The following is a 9,163-nucleotide window of genomic DNA, read 5'->3' on the forward strand; positions in this document are numbered from 1 at the left end:
CCACATTGACAGGCTGACCATTTTCCTGGTAGAAAACATTCATTTAAACGGGCAGTCAAAATTTATCAAGCCTTGTCTCTTCTCAAAGAGAAAAGCTCAAAATCCCTAAGTCCATTTGTAAATATGACTCAGCTGTCTCAGACACGGGAATCATTGAATGAGCACTAACGGTTATGTAACATGGTTGCCTGTACCATTGCATTTGTGATTGAAGTTGGTTTAGTCATTAAATTAAATTTTCTGCATTAATGTAGCATATCATTTGTCATTCATTGTGACGACTTCGAATGAATATTGGTTGAAACACCGAGGAACGATAAAAATACAATACAATTTAGTTATACACACTAAAAACTTCGAAACATATACCATTTGTTTACTGTATGTACATCAAGCGAAAGGACACAAATTAAAATTCAGACATTTACAGAGGTGCTGATTACAGACAGGTCTTCCTTTTACCAATGCTCAGGAAAATATTTGAGACTTAAATGGAATTAAATTAAATCGAAGAGTGCAAAACTTATAATCTTCACTGAACAAAACAAAAGTATCAATACAACAAACATTTGCTATGTTTGTGCAAGACGAATTCGTGGCTTTACAATTTGCAAAAATGTAAACTTAGCATGACTGTATAGAACACCTGCTCATAACGAGTGTAACATCAATTCTAGATACGCAAAATTCATATCACTTTTTATTCACCTTGTTAGTGATGACGAACGTATGTACAGGTTTTAATGGTCACTTCTAACTGAATATATTAATCGATATCCACAGGCACAATCTCAAACAATAGAACTGCTCCGTAATGAGATTACGTCACTGAAAACTACTCAAAGCGTGTTGATGAAAGAAAATGAAACTCTCCACACCATCACCGAGCAACTTAGAGTTAAGCTGATGAAATCTTTGAGTAAACCCATGTCTTATGCGGATGTCGTTCGCACGAATAGTCCAGCTGTAAGTAACCTATCATGTAGTCCCAATGGATGTGGTGATAGCTCTCCATCAGTTGCTGCTCAGAACAAGATTCATGTGTCTAACTGTTCATCTTCCGTCTTGATCGACTCTGACAAAACTGGTTGCGATACACACTGCCGCCTATCATGTGAATCTCAGAACAGAACTGCAGTGTCCAACTGTTTGTCTCCCGTGTTGGTTGAGGCTGACGACTCTACACCAGGTACAACGGCAGTGGAGTCACGAACCGGTGTAACGGCCCAAACAACTATGGAAAAGAGTGGGGTCAGTGCTCTGCAAACTCTGGTTTCAAAAAGTTCGGATATAATTTCACAGACTTTCGTTAGAAGACATATCGCCCCCTTCGATGGAAATATCCCACAGATTTATAAAGCCAGTGTTCATCCTGATGTGACAAATGTTGTACGCACACCCATTCAGAATCAAAATAAACTGTTAACTTCGACTTCGACCAGGATAGAGAACGCTACGCATCCGATTACTAGCAACAGTAATGTGAAAGGTATAGACTTGAAAACCCCTCCTAGCAAGATACCTACCGTTATTGGGGGTCAGGTAGAAAGACCTAGATCATTTGGTAAATCAGGTTTAGAAATAGGTTCAGAGAGTATTGTTGGACATGAGGATGTTGATGACAAAAATGAGAATGTTGTATTTGAAGGTGTAGTTAGACGTAGAACAAGGCGCTTTTATGTGGGTGGCATTGGCGTCAAATCTACTGCTGAAGGCCTCGGTAAATTCTTGAAAGAATACGATATAGATCCGTTATCCATAAAGTTTATCCACAGTAGACGTAATTGTCTATCGGCCAAGCTGACTGTATATAATTCAGACTGCGACACTGTTGAAAATGATGTAACATGGCCAAAAGGTGTTTATGTAAGAAGGTGGTATGGGAATCAATCTTGGCGAGACAGGTTTAGCAATCGCGATCAGGAGGCAAATGAAGGTGCAGGATGCGATATTCTGTGACTAGGGTGACAGTTAATTGTTCATAAATTTGCCATTATGTTCTGTCGTAAGTTAATGTGTTTTGTCATCTTTGTCATTTTAGTCCTGCTTTCACGATGCATAAGTATTAATATGCCTATATTGCAAGTTAATATGAATCTTAATATACTGACCTGGAATGTTAGAGGAATTATGTCCTCTGCTCTTAGCTTTAGTGCAATGCTGGATAAATATAATGTTGACGTAGCTTGCGTAACTGAACATAAACTATTACAGCACATACTTCCATTTTGCGATACTATTCGTTCTGATTATAAATGCACTGCTAAGGCAGAGGATATTTCCTCTAATTGTATGTTAATAAAATGTGGTAAAGGAGGAGTTGCAATCTTCTGCAAAACTTCTCTCATGAGATATGCTAACTTTATAGATGAAGTTAATAGTGACAGAGTTGTTGGCATAGAATTCAAATTTCCTGATATGCAAAATGTATATATTTTTTGTGTATATATGCCGACCCTATTATATGGCATAGATTGTTACAAAGCGCAAATTGAGTTGATTCAAAATCTCTATGATCAGTACTCACAGCTGGGGGACGTGTATTTTACTGGTGATTTCAATGCAGTAGCTGAACCAGCCACTTTCAGAGATTACAAAGATAGAGTATTTCATGAGTTCTTGCGATATAATAATCTAGTGAGTGCTGGACATTTAATAATATGCACTGGTTCCCGCTATACGTTCACCCCAGCAAGAACGATGATTGATCATTTTGTACTGTCGGATCAATGCATAGGTAGATTACGAAGTGTGCACATTGTTTCAGATCACGAAGAGCACGCGATATCTGACCACCTCCCTATCCTTACTTCCCTTCGTACAGTGACCTGTGGGAGAGACTTCAGACAGTCTATGAAGAGAAACAACATAGCCTGGAATAAATTAAACGCTGATATCTTGAAAAACTATCAATCTGAGCTGGACCTTCGCCTGAAAACTTTAGATATAGATACTATTTCGGACAATGTTGATAGCTTTTACCAGCACATTGTTAATGCAATACAGCAGTCAAGCGACATCGCGCTTCCAAAGTCTAAATTCAATTATCATGCCAAACCATATTGGTCAAATGAACTCAAAGAAGCACATAAACTTCAAAGACAAGCTAGGTATACTTGGATAAATGAGGGAAGACCGAGGGGTAGTCAATTTAATTCTTACAGAGAATATAAAGATAAGAAGAGAGACTTTAGAAACGTTCAAAAACTGGCTGTGGAAAAATATATGGGGGAGGTGTATGAAGAAATTGAAAAAGCACATGAATGCGATGTAAGACACTTTTGGAAAATGATCAACATTAAGAGAGGGAACAATACAAATTTTTGTCAGGAACTATCAACTGATGGAGTTTGTGTCCGTGATGATGATTCCATTGCAAATGGCTTTGCTAGATACTATGAGGACATTCACACGCCGAATTTAAACCATAGTTTTGACGGAAACTTTTATGAATTTATAGAGAGAGAATTAAATCGGGGTCTACAGGACGAAGTAAGCCATATCGAGGCCTTACAGACCAGTATCAGTTTAAATGAAGTAAGAGAAATCATTAAAGGTCTAAAGAAATCAAAAGCATCGGGCCATGATCAAATTTGCAATGAACATTTGATCTATGGCAGCGACTACCTCATCGAGTGTATGACAATTTTATTTACTCGGATGATTGATCAATCTTACATACCTGTAGATTGCAAAAAAGGGTTAGTAATACCACTGTACAAAGGTAACAGAAAATCAAAGAACTCCCTCGAAAGTTACAGGCCTGTTACTTTACTGCCTGTTATCTACAAAACCTTTGAGAAAATTATTCATGAACGTTTGGTAACTTGGCTCAAAGATACTAATTCTAGTATACCCAGTTCACAACAACATGGTTACCAAAAAGGTTTAGGCTGCACAACAGCGAGTTTTGTGCTGTTGCAATCAGTACAATATAATGTAAACATGGGTTTTTGCTGCTTTTCTTGATACAAAAAAGGCATTTGATACCGTGTGGCACGAAGGACTGCTTTTTAAATTATTCACGTTGGGAATTACGGGTAAATCCCTTTTGATATTTTTTAACATGTATACAAATTTACAGAGTAAAGTTCTTGTAAATGGGCAATTTTCAGATTGGTTCTCAATTGGCCAAGGAGTGAGACAAGGGGGTGTTTTGTCAACCTTGATGTACACAATATTTATAAATGACTTGCTGCTACAGTTAGAAAATAGTGGATTTGGAGCAAAGATTGGATCCTTAGCTGTGGGAAATCCAACCCTAGCTGATGATATTTCACTTTTGGCTATATATCCTAGCAATCTACAAAAGCTGTTAGATATAGCATACGACTACAGTAATAAGTGGCGATTCGAGCTTAGTATTACAAAGTCATACATTATCATTTTCGGACCCCAATACAAGAATTTTATCAATATGAAATGGTATCTTGGCCCGTCATGTTTGACGGTCACCGATTCGGCAACACACCTGGGTCACCGGATTAACTCAAAGCTGACGTCGCATGACGCAATACTCGATGCATGCAAGAAAGGGAAAAAATCTTTTCACGGTCTGTTTGGTATTGGCATTAAACCGAATGGTTTAAATCCTTTGGTTGCTGCAAATGTAATTAAAAAGGTAATTTTCCCTTCAATGTTTTATGGAAGTGAATTATGGTGTAACATTTCAAAAAGTGACCTCGCTTTATTGGATAAAACTCTGAGGTATTTTGCCAAACATTTACAAGGTTTTCCAATACATACAAGATCAGACATTGCCCTGGGAATGCTAGGATGGACATCAGCGCAGTCCGAAATTGATAGAAGAAAATTGATGTTTTTACACAGATTGTGTTTGATGCCTAACAATGTACATACTAAACGTGTGTTTAACGTTGCGTTATTTCACTTCATTCTGAGCGGATGCATGTCAAGCTGCGGGTTAATTTCAAATTTATATTATACCTCAAAGAAGTTTGACTTGCTCGGGTATCTAACTGATTATTTACATCATTCTGAAATTCCAGATAAACATAATTGGAAAGAAATTGTAAGGTCAAAAATTGTTGGTCTTGAAAATAGCCTCTGGAGAGTTCGTATGTCTAATCAAGCAGATTTTGATAGATTCTCTTCGATACACGAATACTTACGACCTGCCTCAGTGTGGCAGTCGGCTAAAACTAGACAACACACTAAGGTATTTACATATGTAGCTAAACTATGGGCTGCTGTTCCACAAACACAGCTTGATATGTGTATTAGATGTGGGAATGTTTATACAGACTTGATACTTCACTGTTGTGTTAGTTGTCCTTATATGTCGAACTTTCGAAATTCTTTTCTGGGATTTCCTTACTGATAAATTTCCCCTGAGCCTGCACATTACGTTATTTAATGCAGAAGATGAGCTGCAACTACAATATCTTTTAGGTAAAAGGTTACCATCAGGAGTAATCGACAAAGAAAACTCCAAGCTATTCGTCCTGTATGCAGCATACTTTGTCATGCAGTGTGCAGCTATCTTCTGTAAATAAGGTACTGAAACTTGCAACTTATGAGTTGACGAACACTTTGTTGATTGATATTGTGTAAGAATTTGTATTCCAATATAGAATATTTTTTTTTTTTTTTTTTTTTTTTTTTTTTTTTTATATTTATTGATTGTATTCAGATGATTTATTCTTATATCATGTAATCTTCCATGGAAGGAAATAAAGATGATGATGATGATGATGATGACACTACTACGTTGAAAAAGATACATTGTAGCTATGCTACATATTTGAAACGTTTCACAGCGTCTCTGTCAAAATTACAAGCAAGATCCAGCTCTTGACAATAACATTCCTAGCTTAGCACGCGATAGATGTGTCACGATTTTAGGCGCTGTACCAGGTTGCCCAAATTATGTTGTTCATGTATAAAACAGCGATAAATAGAAGAAATCGATAGTAGAAGGCGTTTAAACAATCCCAGGAGATCTAATATTTCACTGAATGACCAGAATCTTGATGCATGTTTTAATCAACCGACAATAAACACATCCTCAGGCGACCTTTTCACACTGTAGTGTTCTGCACGCAATATTGCCTTACATAGTGACTGAGTGATGTTATATTTAAAGCCAATATTAAGTATCATGCAGCCTGAGAAGATTGAAAACCATAGTAAAATGTCATGTATATTTTTGTTTAATTATATCTTTATTTTTTGGTACTTCGTTTATGTTTTTCTTTCAATCGACTGATTGAGGAAACGGGTTGACACCTTGCATAAGTTTCAGTCAAATAATGTTGGGGATTTCCTTAAGATGTAAAAAAAAATATAAATAGGTATTTTCCGTTTGTAAAAAAATCTTATTAATAATTTATAATTCGTATGCAAAAGAATATTGTAAAGACTTTATAATCCGTGTTAAAAGAAACTTAAAGGTAATTTATAATTGTACGTTAGAGAAATTTATAAACACTTTATAATCCGTATAAACATAAAGCTGAAAGAAAGTGAGGATTACATAAATTTGTTTCTAAGCCAAAATTCTTATCATCCCCCTGATTGAAAACATGTTCTGATTGTCCAACGATATGCAAAAGACAATCGATTATCTTTTTAAATAAATATTGTAAAGTTTAGAATTTTAAAATAAAATAAAAGTCCATGATCGAGAACAGGTCGGGTAGAACTTTAGCTCAATAGTGGTGTAATTTGCGACGGATTTCCGCACAAAGAAAATTATGTATATTAGTGGGATATAATACATCATCTATACTCCTATCTGTTATTATTTGTAACGTCATAAATATTGCCAGCAAACTGTTAACAGCCATAACTATCTCTCAGTGTTTCCAGAAGCGTCTTTTCTTTCCTCTCTTTGCATGCCGCATCAATTGCACCAAAGCATTACAGGAGTGCGAGACGTTGCAAGTTGATTTATTAGTTTGCCATGTGTAAAGCCGTCACCTTCCTGAATTTTGTTTTGTACCATGGAATACATTTCAAAGAACAAAGAACAAACATTAATCTTTGCTTGATATTTGTATTTAATGCCTGCAGAATATGGATCAATATCATTGTGAATGAGCGTGTTACCGTGCCCTGTATTCAGAGTCATGTATTCAATGCCCACAACATATGGATAAATACCGTTGTGAAAAGGGGATGGGGTGCTACCATGCCATGTATTTCATAAACTCCTCAGCCTGAGTGTTCACTCAAATTTCAATAATGTTTGTTGGAGTCTGTTAGATTCATTAAATTTTTGTACCATAATGATCTGAGTTTAATAGCATTCTTCGGGTAAATAAATTGTAACTTTGAAATCTTTTGTATATAAAACAACTCTACTATCGAAATGATGTTTGAGCGTGCATTAAAATCGAACAGTTTTGTTTTAATATGGGACCATGTTCCATCCAGTGGAGATCTCACATCATCTTGAGAACGAAAAACGTATTTAGATATCCCTGACCTGAAGACATCGTCATGGCGACTATCGTACCTTTCTGTGAAGCCAGTACACCCACTGATAACCGGATTTTCAATAAATCTACGTTCTCGGTTTGTATAAGAATTTAAGAGCTTACTTGCTGTTGATGCTTCTGTCCTCTGTGCTACCTTCCAGTTTTTTGAGTGAATGGAATCAGCTAAGTTATTTCTCTTCTAGTCTTGTGCTTCTTGTGTGACATCGATACGGTAGGAATATATATTCATTTAAGAAATATGTTTACATGCTTTATTACGATAGTGTGTGGAAAACCATATAGCAAAGGGAAACGATTTTTCCTCCACCCCTAAACCATATGCCAGTGAATGCTGAGTAGAACAGAGACCGTGCGATCTCTAAACAACTATAAGTCTGCATATTTGATGTGTGACTTGAATGTCTGCTGCTTTTCAAACGCATTTAATCAGTTGTCGCTCATTTTAGGTGGTTGTTTATCCGGATACTCGGGATTCCTCCACATCAATGACAACATATGGGCACTCTGACATAAGTTGTTCTGATTTATGCTTTAATCGACGTAAAATAAATATGTGCATAAGAAAAAAACTCAAGAGAAACAACAAGTAAAACGTGCCATGCTGATACTTAATACGATCAAAATATGTTTTGCACGTTTTGATCACGGCAGACGTTTCTACATTAACCCTAAATGTTACCCAGGTGAAATAATGCTTGAAACAGAAAAAATCCAAGTTATGTCAATGCTGATATTGTGGTACGCTACGTAATTTGCAAATATATTGCTTACAGTAAAATTAGAGGCAAACAATTACTTCGAATCGAACATGTTTCTCAAAATGGCTGCCTCCGATATGATGCAAAATTTTGGATGTTAGAACATTAGGTAGCAGGTTTTTTTTTTTCCCGGCTAATTTTCTTGTCTGAGCGGTTCTAATTTTTTCAAACACCGACCAATTGCTGCGATTTACTGAGAAATAAAGCATCTGCCAAAAACTACCGAAGGTTTCTTTATGCTCGTGACGTTTGATTGACAAGATCGAGTAAAGGCCACATTCTACTCTGATATAAAATATAACAGGGAAGAATGAGTATGGTGTGTTGTATGTAGTAGCATTTCTTCGAAACAAAAAGACCCTCTCAAGGCTTTCGTGGAGGCGAATATTAATTAATTGGTCCGAGAGAAAATTAATTAGTTCTTAAATTTGCAATTTCCACTTGTAAACCGTATGATGCAATATTCCAGAGAGTTACTGTGGGATCACAAGAAGTGAGCCTGTACTGTTCTCGGCTAATTTTAACTGGTCCTTAATGCCATATCCTGTCACTTTCCCACTCTGTACATTTGTGAGTGAAACAAGCTGGTAACTAACTGGACATTAGTCTAAGTGGACGAGCAGTGACGTAGTCAAAGGGAAAACAGAAAGCTCATGTTTCCTTGGTTATTGACATTATCGCATAACACCTTAAATTCGCTCACGTATTTTTGATGCCTGGCTAAGTCAAGGTCAAGAATTATAATGTTTGTGATAGTTGCATGTTATTCGATGTGCTGTCTTTTCGATATATATATGAGTTTACATTCTGAAGGAAATCTTCCAAAATGTTCTTGACATTATATATATATATATATATATATATATATATATATATATATATATATATATATATATATATATATATATCAACAGGCCGTTCAGCAAATCACGAAAGAATAAA

This window comes from Sinohyriopsis cumingii, chromosome 11, assembly GCF_028554795.1.
Source record: "Sinohyriopsis cumingii isolate HCF-2022 chromosome 11, ASM2855479v2, whole genome shotgun sequence".
NCBI classification, from domain to species: domain Eukaryota; kingdom Metazoa; phylum Mollusca; class Bivalvia; order Unionida; family Unionidae; genus Sinohyriopsis; species Sinohyriopsis cumingii.